The sequence below is a fragment of the Sphaeramia orbicularis genome, chromosome 12 (assembly GCF_902148855.1).
Source record: "Sphaeramia orbicularis chromosome 12, fSphaOr1.1, whole genome shotgun sequence".
Lineage (NCBI taxonomy): Eukaryota > Metazoa > Chordata > Actinopteri > Kurtiformes > Apogonidae > Sphaeramia > Sphaeramia orbicularis.
The window spans coordinates 8,346,379-8,368,532 of record NC_043968.1 but is presented as its reverse complement, the minus strand read 5'-3'; the positions used below and the strand labels follow the sequence as shown (position 1 = coordinate 8,368,532).

General features: G+C 38.6%; 1 long non-coding RNA gene across 1 annotated transcript; it reads right to left on the bottom strand.

Annotated features, from left to right (window-relative positions):
* Positions 1–18,430: 18,430 nt before the first annotated feature.
* Positions 18,431–21,740, bottom strand: LOC115429382 (uncharacterized). The gene is made up of 3 exons (XR_003936774.1): positions 21,730–21,740; positions 21,101–21,103; positions 18,431–18,613 (listed from the first exon to the last, which is right to left on the bottom strand). It is a non-coding gene; the product is annotated as an uncharacterized LOC115429382 (long non-coding RNA).
* Positions 21,741–22,154: the final 414 nt, after the last annotated feature.

The following is a 22,154-nucleotide window of genomic DNA, read 5'->3' as shown; positions in this document are numbered from 1 at the left end:
GCCACAGCTTCACGGAGGACAAAACTACAATCCCTGGCTTTTATTCTGGTCAAAATAAGAAGCCTGTAATTCACAGAAACTGCTTTTCTTCAATTGTGTCATATCTTTTGGTGATACAATTTAATATCCAACTTTTTACACAGCACTGTAGCAGATTATTTAGTTGGATCAGCAGTTACCCTGTTGACGTCTGTGGTTTCAGACTGTATGGTGAAAAAAGGTAAACGACACGCACATCCAAAATTAGAGGTGTGCAGGATCCCAAAAAGTAGGACATGAAAAAATAAAGGAACGTCCGCACAACCTGTGAGCTCCCAAACCATTTATTAGTGACGTTTGGGGCCGAGGCCCTTCATCAGACTGAGGACAGACAACCTTACACAGGTGTTTTACATGCAGCTTCTAATCACAACACGTGACCCGCGTTATACGTCATTTTTGGAATAACAGAAAAAAGGTCTATTAAAACTTTTCAAACATATGATCAATTATAGATGATCAAGAGTCAAACATTTCCAAGTATCCACAAATACAACATACACAGGTGTTTTATATGCAGTGTCCGACCGCAATAGCACGTGACATGCAATATACGTCATCTTAGAAGAGCAGAAAAGAACTTATTAAACCTTATCATGCATACAATCAATCATAAATCTTAAAGTGTTTCAAATGTCTACAAATGTACATAATTTTTAGTGATCAGACTGCTTTGCACTCATATTTGTAAACAGATAATCAAATTTCAACAGGTCCATGTAGTTCTACTGTCCATCTGAATGTGGTGACCAACACCACAGCATGTGTGCACAGTTCTTATTAAAAAAATACAAGAACAGATTTACAAAAGCAAAAACAAAAGAAAAAATTAATATTAGGCAACGTTGAAATACATCCTAATAGACATCTAAACTGCAGTGTTGGAGTGAGGATATATATACTACATACACTGGAGTGAAGTGGTCTATGTGAAAATTAATTTTAGGAATGTATGAGAAATTGTGAAGAGTCTATAAAAATGGTCTGAGATCAAATTCCTCATTGACTCATAGACCTTTTTTCTGTTATTCCAAAAATGACGTTTAACGCGGGTCACATGTTGTGATTAGAAGCTGCATATAAAACACCTGTGTAAGGTTGTCTGTCCTCAGTCTGATGAAGGGCCTCGGCCCCAAACGTCACTGATAAATGGTTTGGGAGCTCACAGGTTGTGCGGACCTTCACTTATTTTTTCATGTTAAGACTGTATCGTGAAATGGTTTTTAATTATTAGCTCGCTGCTTTAAGAATAACTTTTACACAATTTTGCTAAAATGACATTGATTCCTGAATATAAATGAGATGAAATTGTGGCCTTCATTGCCCATCATAATGTTTTCATTCATTGATTTTCTGAACCTGCTTTATCCTCACTAGGGTCGCTGGAGCCTATCCCAGCTACATGGGAGCAAAGGCGGGGTACACCCTGGACAAGTCTCCAGTTCATCTCAGGGCTGAACATATAGAGACAATCACTCACTCTCACATTCACACCTATGGGCAATTTAGATGAACCAGTTAACCTGTCGGTGCATGTGTTTGGATGGTGGGAGGAAGCCGGAGTACCCGGAGAGAACCCACGCAGACACGGGGAGAACAGGTAAACTCCACACAGAAAGGTCCCACCCCCCATCGACGGTGTTGGAATCCAACCCAGGACCTTCTTGCTGTGAGGCACCAGTGCTAACCACTGCACCAGCGTGTCGCCCATCATAATGTTTTGTTCATGTTAAATCTGTTTTTGTCTGCCACATTTTTGTTAAGTCCTCTGAAGATGTTATTTTCTCTCCTCCATTTGCTTGTTAATTTATTTCTCTGAATATCCACTGCACATATATTCATGAAACCTGGATGAAGCGTAGAGCGTCGGCCATGGATGAACCCAGTAGTTTATGGAGCAGACATGTACAAATTGGATACTAGATTTTTTTTTTTTTTTTTCTCATTGCAAGATTTTGATTGAATTAAATGACTTTCTGCAGAGGTATGTCCTACTTTTTTGGTTTTTCACATTGTTTACATCTATTCTATATTTATTGTACAGTGAATTACTTTGGAATCAATGAGCCTGGTGCTTGTGGATCAAATATTTGCCACCAGATACCACTGGTTTAATTCTTGCCTTTAGCCTTGGGAAGTTTTTGTTGAAATAGTAAACTAATTATTATGTTGGAGTTCAGTCTCATGTTAAACTTCAAAATATGGAAATGAACAATCATTAGATTTAAGTGTCAAAACATGAATTCAAACGCAATCAGAAGATGTTTGTTTGTTTGTTTTTTTAAAGATTCAATAATATTTCTAATTTGGACTTAAATCTAATGCTGTTTATTGTAATGTACATAAAGGTTGTTGTAAATTTGTTTTTCCATTATTATTATTATTTTTATTTTTTTTTATACTGAAAATGTTGAGTTGTTGTGACTCCTTTGAGCCAGCAGGGAGAACTTAAGGCCCTCGTAAACTGTTATTGTAGCCAAACAGAAGCACCGCACCAGTCATAACTTGGATCAAAGCCCAAACTAATATGAAATATTCGGTTACAGTCATGTAAAGGGTAGGTTTATTTCAGTGGCATTAGGTTTGGTGTAGGTTTATTAGTTAATTGTTGACCTCAGAATGAAAGACACTTGTATATATATATATATATATTTTTTTTTTTTCTCCTTTTTTCATACTTTACTTACAAAATACCTTATACACACAGACCAGAACATGGCATGGAGAAAAAAAACATAATGCTCGAGGTGAGGCAGGAAGAAATTAAATACAATTACATAAATAGGTAAGTAAATTAAATAAAATAAAAGTAAAGGAATCAACAAGAAGAGAAAAAAATAAATTATAAAATGAAAATAAATAAATTACAACTTAAATTCTTCACATAAGGCTTTAGTCTTCACAGCTTTAGGGTTAGTGCAAAAGTTAAGTGTGTCTAGATAGGATTTCAAATAAGATTTAAAGACCACAAAGCTGGGTTTGTGATTGGCAAATTTGCTTGTATGTATATGAAATTTAGCTAATTAGTAAATGAGATTAAGAATAAACAATTTCCGAACAGGCAAATCAGTAATAAAGAAACCAAATAAAATATCTTCAATTTTGAAGTTAAAAGAAATATCCAGCTTTCTATTGAAACAAAAAAGATTGATATCACACCAGAAAATTTGACAAAAGGCACATTCCTAAAGCAAATGAGTTAATGTTTCATCCGAATTATGACAAAATGAGCAAAAAGGGTGGACACTGATCTTCTACTTAATCAGAGTTAAATTAGTTGGATAACACCTATGGAACAGTTTTAAAGATACCTCTGTCACTTTATTGGAAATAAAAAACTTCCTTGGTAATAACCATACGTTTTCCCATTCCACATCAGAATATAAATTATTCCAAAAAAAGATGGAAGCTGGCTTACAAATTGTATCCCTTTGAATCACTTCTCTAATGCATTTATTATTAGTTTTTTTTACTCAAGAATGGATGTAAATTTCCTGTGTATAATTCTGATTGCGCAATTTGAGGGCTAATGGTTGTTGAAGGACTAATAGTAGAAGATAGCAAAGTTTTTACACCTGAAGGGATAGCATCAAACACAATTGCATATTCTCTAGGGAGAACCGGAGTTTTATATTGTACCAAAAATTCACTCTAAGTAAATAACGGACCTTCCTTGTTAAACAACTGACAGACAGCAGTGTTCAACCCAGTTCTTTAAAAACAATGACTTACGTTTGAAACATATATTCCGGTTCTTCCATATCTAACATTTGTGAGGGGAAAAGTTCTGCTTATATACCGAGGACCACCATAAAAGTAAGTGTCGGTGAAAATGAGAAAGTTTCTTTTGTCTAAATGTGGTATTTCCTCCCGTTCTGCACAGACATGAATTTGCACGTACTGCCTTTCTTGCCTCTGATTGGCTAGAAAGGCTCTTCCGCGATTGGCTACTTCAATCTTTATTTATTTAATTTATTTTTATTTATTTTATGTATTTGTATTTATTATTATCTTTATTTGACTTGATCTGGGGCGTTTACTCATTTCCAAGGCAGGCTGTCAATAGTGGTTTTTTTTTTTTTTTTTTTTAGAATGTTCAGTTGGAACTTTGGGGGACGTAATTGACGTAGTTGACGTAATGACGTAATTTGTATAAGGGTTAAATACAAACCAAAGCTTCCATTGGGTGGGGCAGCACGTTGGTGAAGCGGTCTAAGCTCATGTCTCATTGAGCGGATGTCGTGGGTTCGCGCCCAGGGCGAGTTGATGTGTGAATGGGAATCCCTACGGCTAATGTACTAGCACTGTAGTGGTGGAAAGCTGGGCTGCGTCACCGGGTCGGCGCAGTGCTCAGGGTGCGAGCGGAAGGGCGTGGGGTCAACGGGCCTATCGAGGGGGCTGGTAGGGTGATAGGTTTCCGCCCACGCCTGGAAGAACGTAATCATCCCTGGTCCAGTGCTGTGCAGGCCGGGCTGGTGTAGTGTGGCCGGTGTGTGGGATGTGGTGCTAGTGCGTTGCCAGGGGCACACGTCGAAGGGGGTGGGGCCAATGGGCCCTTGTTGAGGCTGGTTGGTAGGGTGATGGGGGTTCACCCGCCCCTAGAGGCGTGTCGACTCCAGTAGGGTGTGGAGGGAGGGTGTGTGAGTAAGGGTGGGTGAGCATGGGTGAGGGTCGCTGAGCTGGCGTGTTGCCCTTTTGTGGGTGTGGCTTGGCTGACGTCATCCACATTCTGTATATAAATAGGTGAGAATGTTTTTTTTTTCTGTTTTGTTTTTTTTTAGACGCCTTAATAGGGGTGAATGGATGAATGCATGGGAGGGGGAGGGCCCACACCCCTTTTTTGTATGTTTAAACCAAATAAATTATATTATATTACATTTATAATTATATAATATTATATTTATAATTATATTATATTAAATTTATAATTATATTAAATAATTCTTTTCTATCTTTTTCCTTTTTTTAAATAGACATATAACAATATCAGGACACATCTACAGCTTGTAGAACTTGACATTTCGTGTTATTTGACATATTGTGACTGACATAAATGCCAAGTTGTCAATAATTTTTAGGGTAAATATCTTCATGGAGTGGCCCTGCAGGTGCCGTTGGCAGTGTGCCCAAGGCCACAGACAGTGTGCCCGGCAGGTGTCCGCACAGCTGCACCACCGAGCTGAGAAGGAACAACAGAAGTGAGAAGAAGACCCAGAATGACCCAGTGTGTGTGTATGGAGCAGGTAGGGGAAACAACACACATGTGCCTGACCAAAGAGCATTTGAATAAGAAAACAAGAGCTTCTGAAGGGGTAAGAAATCATTAGATAATTTCTGCCGGTGGAAAAACAGCCCGAACCTTCTAGAAGGATGGAAAAAGGGGAGAACAGCCTGTGGGCTCTTCTCCGGAGAACCGACCCGTGTGTTTACTTCATGAAGAAACCCATGGAAAAGGCTGCAGAAGACGGGCGGACTCAACTCTTCTTTTTTGACTCCAAGTGTGAGTTTTTTAACTTCTATTAGGAACAGGACTTAGTATTCAGTTCCAGTGAATTAGTTTTAGAACAGAGTGATTTGCTCGGATCTGACGGACGGTTTTCCGTCAGTTGAACCTCCAGAAGGAAGGAAACAGAAACAAATGGAAACACACTGAAAAAAGGGGAAAGGGAGGGTTGTTCACTTTTCCAATATGTACTTGGCATATACAGCACAATTGAATTCATAACATATACAACACAGTTTAATTCTGTTCTTCTTCCTAACATATGTCAGTCCTGTTGACTTCTTCCAAACACTCCTGGGCTCCTGCTTTAGGAGGAAAACCTCATCTGCACTCGGACAGTTTTTCGCTGGGACTGTAAGAATAATGCTGCTTTGGACCACTCTGTACAAGGTAAGGGTGAATTCAATCTTATACAACGTTATTCAGAATGACTTTATGCACTGTTTTCACAGAGCCAAGCTGTTCTATGCTATTAGCACCGAGCAACATGAACATGTCAGTGTCAATGCTAAGGTTAGCTTAAGCTACCACTTACGTTAGCTACACGACTGTTGGCGAGTATTATTTTATATGCGGTCATATTTATTGAAATGTACACACAGCGTATGTTTTGTGTCGACTTCAGTCTAAAGTGTGTGCTTTCAAGAGGGTTATTGACAACTGAGCTTAGTTTAGTGGGGCAGAGGCAGTTGGAAGCGGTGCAGTGGCTTGGCCTGGCAGAGGAGAGCTAACATGATGGTTGTGGGTAAACATCATTCTGTACATTTACATTACGGCTAAAATGTCCTTGGGGGGTCAAATGAGTGGCCATTCTTGCCAAAAGAAAGTTGTAAGAAATGCATAGAACTGTGTTGAAATAATGTTAATCCATTTGTGCCCAGACTACTGATATTATTTGACAGTGGAACCTATATTTTCATAAATATTGGATTTTAATAGCTGGTGTATGTGAAAACTTTTGCTGGTGGACGGACTTGACATTACCCATGATGATCTGGTCAGTACCAGTACTTCATTAGTAATAAACTTACAGACTTACTATTGCTAATTCTCCTTATTCATACATGTTAGTATTGTGGGTCTAAAACAATAACAGCTGACACAAAAACACTAAATGTGTCTAAAAGAATAGAATGTTTGTTTTTCAGGTAAATTCAGTTAAAATAGAACGTGGCCATTTGTGACATGAAAATATAGCATATAGCAAATATAGCATGAAAATATAACTTTAGCTTAAGTTACCACTTACGTTAGCTACACGACTCTTGGCGAGTATTATTTTATATGTGGTCATATTTACTGAAATGTACACACAGCGTATGTTTTGTATCGACTTCAGTCTAAAATGCAGTAGGGACGAGATCTCACTGTGGTCTGTGGCACCGCTGCCAGAGGGGCCGGGGCCTGTGGTTCACTATTTCTGGTGTCAGTGGTTTATTTCCAGTGGCTGTGGTTCACTATTTCTGGTGCCAGTGGTTTATTTCCAGTGTCAGTGGTTCACTATTTCTGGTGCCAGTGGTTTATTTCCAGTGGCTGTGGTTCACTATTTCTGGTGCCAGTGGTTTATTTCCAGTGGCTGTGGTTCACTATTTCTGGTGTCAGTGGTTTATTTCCAGTGGCTGTGGTTCACTATTTCTGGTGTCAGTGGTTCACTATTTCTGGTGTCAGTGGTTTATTTCCAGTGGCTGTGGTTCACTATTTCTGGTGTCAGTGGTTTATTTCCAGTGGCTGTGGTTCACTATTTCTGGTGTCAGTGGTTTATTTCCATTCCCTGTGGTACCGCCGCCACTGTTCTATTGGTACAGAGCAGTTTACAAAGGCTAGCGCATCATACGACTATACAGATGTTCAAGCCAGGCATGAAGTCCATCTGTGTGTTGGTTATGGAATGGGAGTCAGGCTAATAATGCAGACGTAAGTTTGTTCATGAATATAGACCAGATTTTGTTGAAACGAGTACTTTTGTGATTGAGTGAAGCGGACATTTTTTCAACTGAAATTTCGTTAAATTAAGATTATTTTTTTAAGATACAACTTTATTCCCTAAATATTATGACTTTTATTCTCAATATATCACGACTTTATTCTCGTAAAATTATGACTTTTTGTAATTGACTTTATTCTCATGAAAATACAGGTTTCATCTTCATATTTTAGCACAGGTTATATGTACAAACAACAGAACAGATTAATAGTTACATTTTTTTAAGCAAAGAAACATGCATTTACGGACATACTGTGTAAAAACTATGAAATAAAAACATTTTTAATGTTGCTAATCTCATGTGTTCTCACATTTTAACACATTCTAATACTAATTACTCACTCAGATAATATGCAACAATAAACAACTTGTTAAAAAAACAACAACTGGTAATTACAGTCTAATAACAATTAGCAAATAATTTACACTCAAATATGTCACTGCAGATCAGGTTTATCAAGAACAGGAAAAGTACAGTAATGGTCTGAATGTCAGTGTATGGAATGATGCATAAGTGTCCACTGTGTTGACTGATATGGAACTAAACTGCTGGATACAGAGTGAATTCAGCTGAAGTTTACACCTGTCTGTCTGCTGTGTCCATTAACCCTTAAAGACCCAAACCAGCACTGGCAACCAAAATCATCTACCAGTGTAACATTTTCAATAACTTCTGATCCAGTAATCCTATCAATACATGTAAACAATTGGTGTAAAATAATTTGTCATCTTTTCATGGTCATCAGATATGACCCATTTAGATGTTCAGAGTATCCATAGTTACTGTGGAAACACTGTCATCTTCTTCAATATTGGTTCACCAGTAAAACCCATGGAGATGGATCAATGACAGTGGATGGAGACACTGGGTTTATGTTCAGTTACTGATATCATTGCTGAAAAAGTCATTTTTTCTTCAGTTTTGTCTGTTTCTGATAAAAATAACCCTCAGCTTTAATCTGGGCTTTTCATCTACATGATCGGTGTATTAAATATAAGAAAGTACTGGATTTTCACAGAAATTGTGCAAAATACAGAGAATAATATGACAATAAATAGTGATAAATCGCTTAAGAAAAGTTAAATAGAAAGAAAAATTCATCTAGGAACTGCCACCAAAGTCACACTGGGTCTTTATGGGTTAAGCAGACACACTCACAGACCTGTTGTTTTTGTGTTCTTACTTATTTGATTTTTAATTTCACGCAGACAATGGACAAACAAATGTTATTTTTCACAGTTCAGTTTATACAGAAAAACAAAATGTAATTCTCTTTTTCATTTCTCAGGCTAAATTGAATATCTGAGGGAATGGGATATGATTAAGTAATTTAAAAAATATATTTTTCTGTTATTCATTTATTTTTTTAATAGGTATCTGATAGTTGAAAACCAGGTGACCGACCCACTTGCTTTGAGCAGTTTCACGGACGCTATAGTAATTGGTGAGTATTATTAAAATGATTTTGATGATTTGCGTGATGTGTTTTACTTGATTTAACTATGTTGCTTTTAATTTTTGAAAAGAAAACCCAAAACATTTTGTATTTGCTACAATTGCAATACAATTCAACATTCCTATCTAAAACTAACACAGTCTAATACAACAGTCCTATAATGATTCCTACCATAATGAAGGTCATAGTATTCATTCACTGTCTGTAATGTATAATATTTTTTCTGAATAGGTATTTGGTGTTCCTCTTGTTCAGAGACCTGTGACAACTTTGCTTGGTGCACTGTTCCAAAGGCTCTGCAGTAAATGGTGAGTATTCAAATTATTTTGTTTGATTTGATTACACAGACTTTCATAATTTATGTATATGACAATGTTGTCATCAATTTCTGAAATATTCACCTAAAGATTTTGTATAGTGTGCTAAAATGTCAAGAATATACACATTATCCAATTTACTGGATCCACATTCTTAGCTTAGCAAATATAGTCTAATACAACAGGCCTGCTATCAATCCTACCATCATAAAGGCTATTGTGTGATGTTCTTAACAGTTTCAAAGAGGTGTGTCTGATATTAAGAGTGGCTGTCCTAAAATGGGAAAAAAGAAGAAATTCCTCTCACAAAACAATTCAACTGCACCACACACTACAGCCTCCAAAATGACCAGTTGAATCAACATCTCACTGTTTTAGCACTGTAACACTGTATATTAAAACCTTCATGAAGGTAGGATTTTTTTTTTTTTTTTTTTTTTTTTGCATTACTCTTGTATTTGACTGCAGTCATTTTTGCTTGATAAGTGAGTATGCATTTGAATAACACAACAAAATAACTATGAAGAAGTGTGGATCTGTTCAGTGAGGAAGCTCTGCTGGGTGTGTTTTAGGTTGGCTTGCCTGTATATCTCTCCCCCCCCCCCCCCTCCCTCCAGTGGATGTGGTGGTGTAAGGAGTGTTCAGTAGTCATTTCAAGTACGTTAGAGCTACTTAACCATTACAAACTCAAACATCCACATTTTGGACACACCACCCATGTACATATTCCAAATGTCCATGCATATTTAAGACATGGAATGCTTTAATTGTACATCAAAGTAGAGTGCATTCCACACAGGTTCGTCACTTTCAAAAGAATTGACTTCTTTCAGCTGTCACTTATATGCATGCAAGAATTTAGTTAATGAAAGGGAGTACTTTGTTCATATCAGCACACATCTGAGGAGAAATGAAAATATTTCTTGCATGTTTGTTGGCTGTAGTTTTCAAACCAATGTTTATGGAACGTTTAAGTCTCATAAGAGTCGCAGACATACACCTCACACCCTAAGTGATTTTATACCAAGTATTGTGAAAACAACTAAATTAGCATCACCACCATTGCATGATTCTTTTTCTGACTGCCAGGACGAGGAGTGCGTGGAAGAGGAAGTTTCTGATACATCACTAGATTCACTCCACTGGCTCCCTATTTTATATCGTTTTCATTTCAAAATTCTGGTGCTAACTTTCCGGGCTCTACGTGGCCAGGCCCCTGCATACATTGCTTCTCTGATTCAGCCCTACAGCTGGGCTCGTAGCCTGAGGTCTTCAGAACAGCACCTGCTGGTGGTTCCACACACCTGTTCTAGCACACGGGCTGACAGGTTCTTTAAAGCTGTAGCACCACGTCTGTGGAATGACCTGCCTCTACACCTACGGTCCATGGACTCTGTAGAAAGTTTTAAAAAACACCTCAAAACACTCCTGTTCAAACAGGCTTTTTAATTTCCCAACTGACTCAGGGCCACCACAAACTGATTACACTTTAGGTATTCATCATATTTTAAACTGTTTTTAATGGTGTTTTATTGTGTTTTACGGGTATTCTAATTGTATTTTATTTGTACTGTTTTATTTGTTTTTCACAATGTAAAGTTGCTACCTTACAGTGTTACATGCACTCCATGTGTCTCCCCCTCTCCCCCAGTCTCTCTATATCTCTGTTGCTCTCTCTTTTCTCCTCCTTTAAGGCGGCCATACCCTGTGCGATTTTAGAGACGATTTCTCACTCGTGCGACTCTTTCTGGGATCGGGCCAGATGTGCCTTTAATGGTGTGTCATGCGTCGTGCAGTGTACATGGGGTAAGGAGAAGCCATGAACACCTCACAACCACCTCACAACCAGCAATCGTGTGTTCGCAAGGAAAACGGAGCTGTTTGAAATCCTGCTCGCTCCTCGTGAGTGTATCGCACTGTCAAAGCACTGCCACGAGCCCATGTGCCTCCAATTCTCACACTGTGCATGCGCGAACACAGAAGCGTACAGTAGCGTACAAGCTAACAGTAGCTGGCTATTGGCCTAGTGCAGTTTAGCTTTTGCAGCTTACCTCTAGTTCCCTTTGCTGTAGGATTGACAGCCCATACTGTCCACGTCTGGACCACCAATTCCTGCACCAAACACATCGTCGTCTTTTCTTCTTTTTTGATTCCCTGCAGATAATGGCACATATTGCCAAAGCAGCTCGTTGGTTTGTGTTTAGCACTACCATTCGTGACTCACGCCAATACACAATCGTCTATGCACTAATGGATTCCTTGGTATTTTAACGTTGTATTTCCGGATACAACACTGGAACGTATGGTGCGTCCTGTGGTGTATGGTCCTACAGTGTGAGCAGTCAGGTCGCATACGAGCATCGGTCCGTACAGTGTGAGAACATGAATTGTGAGCCTGACTTGAGGATTGATTCACACAGTTTGAGATGGAGCTGCGTGCAACGACTGAAATAATCACACAGTGTATGGCCGCCTTTACGGCCATCCTTCAGGAGTCTGGGTCTGCTCCAGGTTTCTGCTGTTAAAGGGAAGTTTTTCCTTCCACTGTCACCAGTCACAAGTGTTTGCTCCTGGAGGATTCTGTTGGGTTTCTGTAAATTTGATTTGACTTGATAAAGCACTTTATGACTGTCTGAAAAGTGCTCTACAAATAAAATTTACTTAGATTGGAAAGGCCAACACAAGGGACTTCGTGGTGTCATTCAGCAACAGCTAGCAGCAGCCTTGTTAAAGTTGGAATATTTAGGCCATGTTCCAAGTACAGCTATTGATGAATTCTTACAAGAACTTAACTACTTGATAAACTCTGCATCAGTTCCATTCTCTAGAAGTTTAGTAAGTGATATTCTTGAGCGTCACAATCTCCAGCTTGATGACTGTGTAGTTACAGAAATCACCACATCAGTTTGCTCAGCTAACCCAGTACAAAGGGCAATTGAAAAAGGTGGCCTTCTTAGTTCTTCATATCAGCGTAAACAATATTAAAAGGAAAAATTCAGTGTTGTGGAACCAATTACCTACATACTTGATCAAAAAAAGAAACACACTTTTCAGTATGTCCCACTGCTTAAATCCTTGCAGCAAATATTGAATTGCAGATTCATTCTTGATAAGATTGTTGAGAATCATAGCGGACACCAGGATATTAAACTTGACCCTTCTTGTGAATTAAGGTCCCCTGAAGATGGTTTGCATTTGAAAGAAAACAGCTTTTTAAATGCTGAGGAATTACGAATATCACTGCATCTGTACGTGGATGATTTTGAGATCTGCAATCCCTCAGGTACCTCTCGTAAAAAACACAAGCTTATTTATACGGCAAATTTATACCGTGTATAAATTTCTTTAAAATAAATAAACAAGTGACGCTTAGCCTGGCGGGGGGGGGGGCAAGAAAAGCCTGGTGGCCCACCAGGCCTACAACGCACTGCGGGAGTCACTGAACTTTATAAACTTTGTCAGGAGCTACAGGCATCAAAACGCATCTGGCTTTAAAGGGAGAAATTCATATGGGTCTCATCCAATCGTAAATGTATATACGCGTGTACGTAGCCTCAGGTGTGAGTGAGTTAAGGTGCAGACCATAAACTGTTCCAGAATAAAGCCGTGTGAAGAACTTAGGATTCTTACCACTGAAAAACTAAGGTAGAGGGCTTTGAAATTGAAACATGTGTTGAATTTGTTTTAACAGCATAATGCAGTAATAAAAGATTAACACAGGCCAATCACAAAACAAGTTTTCTGACTAAAATTGACCAAGTATTCTTATTAAACTGGCCACTATAGCATATTACTTCTAGTCATATATTTATGTGTTTTATTTGATTTAATCTTGTGCCTTTTGTGACTGTTCACTCTGCAGGCTGATGACGAAGCCTTCCAAGGATCCATTGAGGACACCATGGTAGGAAGAATACATTGTCAGACCAGGAGATGCCACCAGTAAACCAGAGGACATCGGGGTCGTCCTTGAAGGCCAGATGGTACTGCAGGATCTGGACAGTGTTGCAGTGTTGTTGGGCTTAATGTATGCTTTGAACCTCAGCTACCCCACTGAACTGAAGTGTACCTTTGAAGTGCTCCAGAAAGTTGTGATGGAGTCGACAGTGACACTCTCTCTAAGAAAGCCCAAGTTCTTCAAAAACAAACTGTATCAGTGAGCTGTTGCCAGATATGACATGGGTGAGACAACAGTTCACCCTGTTTGCTCCTTGGGATACAGAACATTGTTGCTCTTTGATTGCATTGATGATGCTTTGAGCACTGACAGAACTCACTTGCACTGCCTTCATATTTGCTACATCATATTTAGTTTAAAAATGGGGAGCCTTGCGTGGAGCATTGCTTAGCTGTAAGACTTCTGAACCCCAGTCTACCATGTTAGTCCGTTGGAATATGGACTGTTTATTGCACTAGTACTGGACTGAAATGTTGCAACTCGCATATTGCCACATTACTTTCATGTATGTTTTGGTAATATTTGTTTCTTACGTGTGCTTACAAATTGGACGTCAGAAGTGTTGGTTTTACTCTGACTGTTGTTTTTTTTGCTCCACACTCTTTATAACAATTGTTGACATTGTAAAGGGAAAGGATACTTTGTTGTGATTATTGCCATTTGTTTTTGTCCGCACATACCCCATTGTGGTACATTGTTACCTCCGCCAAGGAGGTTCTGTTTTTGCCGGCGTTGGTTCGTCTGTTTGTCTGTCTGTGTGCAAGATAACTCAAAAAGTTATGGACGGATTTGGATGAAAATTTCAGGAAATGTTGATACTGGCACAAGGAACAAATGATTACATTTTGGTGGTGATCGGGGGTGGGGGGGCCATGGGGGCCCACTGATCTGCCTTGGCGGAGGTCTGCGCTCTCAGAGTGCTTTTCTAGTTTATTGATGTGTTGTTTTCAGTAGGAAGCTGGTTTAAGGACAGACAGTACTTTGTTCTAAAAAGTGATGTGTCCATACATTCATACATATATTTACACAGTCATACTGTTAAAAACTCCACTTCCTGGTTGGGGAGGGGCAGGATCTCACCTCACCTATCAGGCCACACCCAGCCCTTTAAGAGGAAGGATCAGGCCCAGCCCATCCTCTTTTTTACATAGAGCATGCGGCCTGAAGAAGAATCACTTAAATGCACAGACTGGATGGATGCATACCTGAGTGAGTTATTTTGTGTTATTGTTAGTTGAATATCCTTGAACATGTTTCAAATTGTTTTAGTAATACAGTTATTGTTTCCCTTTAAGATTTAAAATCATCTCATCCAAATCATCCTACCCATGTCATCACCTGAACTGTCCCACCTGTAAATAATCTGCTTGAAGAGAAAATAAAGCATTATAAACAGAATCCCTGACCAGTTATCATATCTGACTGTACACCAATGCAGAAGTTTTAATTATTCCAACACAAATCAGCCCTTCAACCTCAGCCTTCATAGTTTTTACACATACCTTAGACTTTTTTTTTTTCCTCCTTTGTCTCATTTGGAAGCTGTTTTAAGGACAGACACTACTTTGAATAAGTGATGCGTCTTTATACATTTACACATTCAGACTGTTGTGGACCATTGTTTATTGGCGTTTTGTGGTCATTGTTAATTCATGTTTTGTTTTCATTAGGAAGCTGTTCTAAGCACAGAAGGTAATGCATCATTGGCATCTGAGTTAAACGTTTCTTGGGTCAAGTTTTTAAAATTAAACGTCTTCTTTCCTGACTTGTAACCCATTCTCCTTGCATTTAGTGAACATCCACCTGTATCTGAAGCTGACCAGATGTTTGTATCTGTTCAGAAATGAAAGAGACAGCCTGTTCTGAATCAGTGTAACCCTTGCGCCGAAACAGACCACAACTCCTCAAAATCCTCTTCAAATGTCGATCTGAAACAATAGTGATGACGACTTGTGAGCAAAGCAGCGATCTTTATATGGAAGGCCCAAATTAAAATAGAACCTGACCAATTCCTTTACATCCATTATAGGAACTCAGAAAAATGTCAAACCAGCTACTTTTGTGCATACGAGATATCTCGTGCTCACCAGATAGTTTTCACGCTCATGAAATAATATCTAGCGCGCACGACAAAGTTTCTCGTGTTCATGTAACGGACAGAGTACAAAGCCTGAACCCAAATGCAAGACCAGTACGCAGATGAAAAGTTGAGTGTTTATTAAACACAATCACAGGAGAAAAAAAAAAAAACAGCATAGAATTATTAACACGTCTGTGAAGGCATGTGATTCAGGACTCGACGTCCAGGCTGTGAGCGGGGACAGCAGGCGGTCAGCACGGCCAAGCCGGAGAAATCCCGACAGCAACCCGACCAGGGCAAAACAGAGGACAGTCAAAAAACAGGCCAGGTCATACACAGGAGAGCAAATCAGGAGGTAACGGGACATGAGGAGAAGGCTACTCACAGTCAAAGTCCAGGTGAGGGTCAAAACACAAAACACAGGTAAAACGTTGGAGGCTGAGGTAATCAGGAAAGGCAGAATCAGAGGTCAGATGAACGAACCAGGTCAGAACCAGACAAGCAGGCAGACGAGGAACAGGCAGAATCGGTGGTTGGAGACAAAAACAGGTCACAACGGGCAGACAGACTGACAGGATCCAAGAAACACTGGTGAGTGAGCACGAGTGTAGCAGAGAAACAGGGGCAGACCCAGGGTTTAAATACACAAGAGGGAGGGAAGACAATTAGACACAGGTGGAACACGTCAGGGTGGAGTCAGGTAATCAGAGCAGGTGGAACAATCAAGGAGGGGAAGTAAAGACACCAGGCAGACACATGAGGCAAACTTAACAAAATAAAACAGGAAATGACAGACAACATAAATGACAGACAAAATCCAGACACTGTCTGGGAGCAGACATGACAGTTCATGAGATATTTTCACGCGCGCACAAGATAGTATCTCGTGCATACCCCAAAAAGTTTTTCTGTGATGTCCCTTTAGGGGCTCCGTATAAAACAACAAATTCTTGAATTAAGTAAAAAAAAAATCTAATAATTATATATTGTTAAAATTAGACTTGTTTTTCTTAAGACGTTTCCAGTTGTTTGTGTTATTCAGATTTCTGTAGATGTAAACATTATCATAATATAATTTTACTTTTTTCTCTGTTCTTATTTTACTGGTCCAGTTCACTTCAGATCATATTGGGCTGAAGGTGGAACTGAACTAAAATGAGTTTGACAGCCCTGATGTAAATAAAATGAAAATGTAAATGTATAGAATGCATTGTAGGGGATTTTAAAATGTCCAATAGCTCCTGATGATGAATGTTATGCAGAGTATGCATCAAATTTTGGACCAACAAATGATGAAACAGTCACACATTTGTCATCCAGACAGTGTTTCATATTGAAGCGGTTGTCATCCTTTACATACAGCACAGCCATCAGTGGGACAAACATTCTGCTGAATTCAGTTCACTGTGGAAGTGTCTTTATTTATGTGACAGAAAACACACAATTCAAACACCATGTGACAAAATAAAACAGAATAGCTTTAAGGCACATGGTATCACTTTCAAATATTTATTCTCACATAGATCCAGTTTTCTCCAGCTTGTATGTGAACTGAGGCGACACACATGAGCCTGACGGACGCCTCTGTCCTGCTGTGTGTCTTTTGTTTGTGGAGGTGGATGTGTTTCAGCAGATCTGCGCTCAGGTTCAAAGCATTCTCACACAGCTTTGATTTCTCTCTCCAAGGCCAGATTACTGCGAAGGCACCAGTGATTTACAATTGAAGTGGTTCGTACACGTACAGCTCACAATGTTCTGACTGAAGTGGCTTTAAAAAAAAAAAAAAAAAACATTTAGGGATTAAATACACTGCAAAAATTAAAATCTTATCAAGTGTATTTTTCTCATTTCTGGTCCAGATATCTCATCATACTTAGTGTTACGGCTACTCTTGCATTCAAAAAGAAAAAGGGTAAATAAATAAATAAATAAATAAAAGTAAAAATAGCAGAGTAGTCTGAGGAGGACGTCTATGACTCACTAAATTCCTTAATAAGCACTCACGGAGATATTTCTATATTCAAAAATGATCAAAATTTATTTTCTCCAACAAAAATATTCTCCGTGGTTGACTTCTATTTCACAATAATCAAACAAAAAAACTTCTTCAGCAGATCTAGTATATTTAGTGGTAGATAAAGTGTGTCACTCCTTCCTCCTGACAGTCAGACAAAGGCCTGAACCAGCCGTCCTCTGTCCATAATCACAGGAGGAGGACGGTCCGATCAGGAGGAGGGCATGAGCAGCTGAAAACAACATGAAATCAATCATAATTCATTAATCAATATGATCATTTGCCTTATTTTGATTTACCATTATCCAAAATATTAATAAATAATATAAGTGGCTCCAACACTTAGAATAAGACATAATCACCTAAAGAGTAACTTTTCAATCAGATATAAGAACTGATTTATAGACAATAGATCTGGAAAATCTTATTTCATGAAATCTTAAGATAATTTTCACTTGTTTCATTGGCAGATTTTTTAAATTTTTTTTTTTACTTGAATTTAAAAAAAAAAATTCTTGAATTAATCTTGAATTCACCTTAATGTGTTTTTCTTGTATTTTTTTTTTTATATATACTTCTTGCATTTTTTTTTTTTTTTTTTTTTTTTTGCCACTTACGAATAAGGAACCAAATATGGAAATATGGTAACTTCATTGACCTTAATTTTTCTACATAATAAAATGCTTTGAAAAATGTCACAAAAGTAAAAAAAAGTCTTGTCATGTCCTCCAATAACACACTAAGGTTGAAATTTTGAATTTCAGAGTATTTTTATGAGTTAAAGGTTAAATAGAGAGAAAAATTCATTTGTGAACTACCATCACCTCCTCAGACCCAGTAGTGCATTTTTGTCCTCTGTAGTGGACGATAGTTTCACAGCTTTACTTTAAAATAAATTACACTGGTCAACAATCGAGTTCCAATCGAGTTTAGAATTAGATTTAAAATCCTCCTCCTCACATACGAGACCATTAATGGTATGGGCCCCTCCCATCTCAGAGATGCTCTGGTGCCGTACCATCCCAACAGAACCCTTCGTTCTCAGAATGCAGGTCTACTGGTAGTTCCCAGGGTCTGTAAAAGTACAGTAGGAGCTAGAGCCTTTAGTTACCAAGCTCCTGTTTTATGGAATCAGCTTCCAGTTAACATTAAAGAGGCCGACACAGTCTGTACATTTAAGGTCAGGCTGAAAACGTTCCTGTTTGGAAAAGCTTCTGGTCAGGCTAGTTCAAACCAGACTGAACCCACAGTTCAGTCTAAGCTGCCCTAGGAGCAAGAATGCTGGGGGAAGTACAGGCGCTGAGTCCTATCTCCTGTTTCTGCTTCTACGTACCATTCTGGTCTGCACTTATATTTTCTAATATTTAGCCAACTTAGTCTGTGCAGTACTATTCACCCGGTGTCCCCTTTCCCCACTCCCCTCTGGGGGAGTGGCTGCTTTTTCAGCTGTAGCCGCTTGGGAGCCAATGACGACAGGATCTGCGCTGACCCATCTGTGTCCTGACCCCCTCCCCCACCTGTCTGGATGGACGTCCTCGGCCTCACCGCTGTGGATGGGCCTCCTCGCTCCTGCCTGTCTCATCCAGCGGGTTGGACCCCCCATGTGTCCACCCTACTGCATCCTTCAGACTAGAACTCCATCTGCAAATGGACGTCCATCAGTCCTGGTGCATCTACAGCCTGTCCGTCCATGGGAGTGGATCTCTCCGTCACTGTGGTTCTCCCCGAGGTTTCTCCCTTTTCCCACTGGGTTTGAGTTTTTCCTTGCCGAGAAGGAGGGTCTAAGGACGGGGGATGCCCTGGACATGACTCATTTTCTTGCTGTTTATTTGACTGTTGATGTTTACATCCAACTGCCTCTGTAAAGCCCTTTGAGATAACCTTGTTGTGATATTGGGCTGTACAAATAAAATTGAATTGAATTGAATTGAACAACAAATTTATTGTTTCAGTTTTTTGAGCTGATTTAGGATCATTTTGGTGCTGAAACCAAAAATCACATTAATTTTTCTCAATCAGGTCAACTTTCTGAACTATGCTACATATTGGCTTTTTAACATTTTTGCTTACATTTATGGGCATTTTCACATCATATGATACAAAATTCTTTCCTATTTCTTGCAATAAACGAGTTCTGAAGATTTTACTTTTGCCAATTTATGATTAATGTTTTTTTTAATATTACAGGTGAATGAAATGGCTTCGACTAGAAGATCTTGCAAAAATAAGCCTGACGTATTCTGCTCCATCTGTGGTGAATACACCATTGTACCGAACAGGAATCAAGTCACAAGTTTCATAAAGTGTGCTTACCAATCTGATTTTGGTATTAAACTTGGTGACCAAGACAAAGTTTGGGCGCCACACATGGTACGCAAGTCATGCACCGAGTATCTGCATCACTGGACCAAAGGCAAGAAGAGTTCTCTGAAGTTTGGAATTCCCATGATTTGGAGAGAGCCGACAAACCATGTGACTGACTGCTACTTCTGTGCTATTGATGTGACTGGAATCAACAGGAAGAACCGAAGCAGCCTCAAGTATCCTGATCTGGAATCAGCACGTCGTCCCGTAGCTCACTGTGATGACATTCCAGTACGTGTCTTTGGAGAACTTCCTGACATCAGCGATGAAGCTTCCTCCAGTGTTCCAGAAGATGATGAAGAAGAAGAAGCGGTTCTTAACGATGATGCTCCACATCCTTTTTCCCAAAAGGAGTTAAATGATCTAGTTCGCGATCTCAGCTTGTCAAAATACATCCTGTTAGAAAATGATTGTTTTTCTCTTAAAACCTATTTTAGGTGAGAACTATATAAAAATAATAAAGTCACAAAAATGTAATCAATTTTGTGAGAAGATCAAATTTTTCAAAATCAAATTAGCAAAAAAAACCTGACCTGATTGAGAAAAACAGATGTCATTTTTGGATTTAGCGGTGCAAAATGGTCCGAATTCAGTTGAAAAAACCTAGACAACTTGCAAAAAACATTTTTTTGTAACCCAGTCTAATTAAAAAATATCCACTGAAAAGGACATTATATGAAAAAAAAAATAATAATAATTTAAAAAGTATCTGTAAAAACTGTTGCATCATGCTGTTTCCAATTAAGGCAACTATTTAACCCTTTCATGTATACTGGTCACTACAGTGGACAGCTATTCTACAGCTGTTTTCTAGTATATTCATGGATTTTGTTGTTCTTTTTGCTGTTGTTGTTTTTTGTTTTTTTACACATATCTTTATTAAAGTTTTAAGACACTACATATCTTTTCTGACATGAACTGGTAACATTATGTAGATCTCTCCTGAGCATAAACCCCCAGAATCATAAGCCCTCCCCATAGTTTTCACACAATTTATCAGTAAATACATGTTTCCATGCGTCAAAAATTAAACGTGTGGTGTCCAGCTGAGTGGACATTTTTGCAACTTCATGAAAAATAGGTTCATAAGAAATTGTTGTTCATTATTTTTTTTTAATTTTTTTTTTTTTTTCAGAAGAAAATTTTCAATTCAATTCAGTTTTATTTGTATAGCCCAATATCACAACAAGGTTATCTCAAAGGGCTTTACAGAGTCAGTTGGATGTAAACAACAGTCAATTTATTTTACTTTATTTACTTTATTTTCAATTTACTTTTTTTTTTCATGCCTAAAGAGGAATAAAAACACTCAGGAAAAAATTTTGATTAAGGTTCTCATAATTTGTGCATGAAAGGGTTAATGTAAAATGGCCTAAATGTTTACTTACTGGGTCTCAGGAGGTTAAAGCATGACTGTGTTTTTATGGGTTCAGCAGATATGGAATTTCCAGCCTGTGTTTTGGCGTGAATACACACTCTGGTCCTCCTGGTTCTGGTCTCAGGTCTGATGAAAACCGTCAGCCGTCACAGTTGAAGCTGATCATCGGCTCTGCCTCTGCGGTAAATATAATTATGACTCCTACCTTCAGACGTAAACAGTGTTTTCAGTCCCGTACCCGCAGGCTGAGCTCAGCTCCTGCGTCTCCTCTGATGATAATTGATTCAGTTCAGAAGTTCCAACCTCTGCGTCTGTCACTGATGAAAAGCCTGCACAAACACAGCTTTATATCTATTTTCTGGCCGATTGATTCCACAGGATTTGGATGGAATGGTGTTGGAAATAACTAGAGCTCAGTGAAGTCTTAGAAAAAGGGATTGTTTTAATGTTGAGGTTCGAAATGATCCTCAGAACAGACAGCTGGAGGGAAGGACCAGTGAATGCACACATCTGAACGCACATTTAGGACCGAGTCTGTGAAAACTACTGTGAATGAAAAGCATCTGTCTCCTCTGTCAGTGCTTTGAACACATTCTGCAACGGCCTTTACTTATTTAGTTTTCATTTTTTAGGACAACCAGACTGAGGAACTGTTTGTTTCCATCTGACATCAGGCTCTTTAACGATAATAATCATACTGACTGTTCACGATGTTTACACTTTCATCTGTTTATGCACCTCATATATATATATATATATATATATATATATATATATATATATATATATATATATATATATATATATATATATATTTACAGGGTGGGGAAGCAAAATGTACAATATTTTGAGGCAGGGATTGAAAGACAGTGTATGACCAATTAGTTTATTGAAAGTCATGAGAATTTATTTGCCACAAGAAAATGTCCATAATAGAAAATGTTTTTATTCTATGTGTCCTCCTTCTTTCTCAATAACTGCCTTCACACGCTTCCTGAAACTTGTGCAAGTGTTCCTCAAATATTGGGGTGACAACTTCTCCCATTCTTCTTTAATAGTA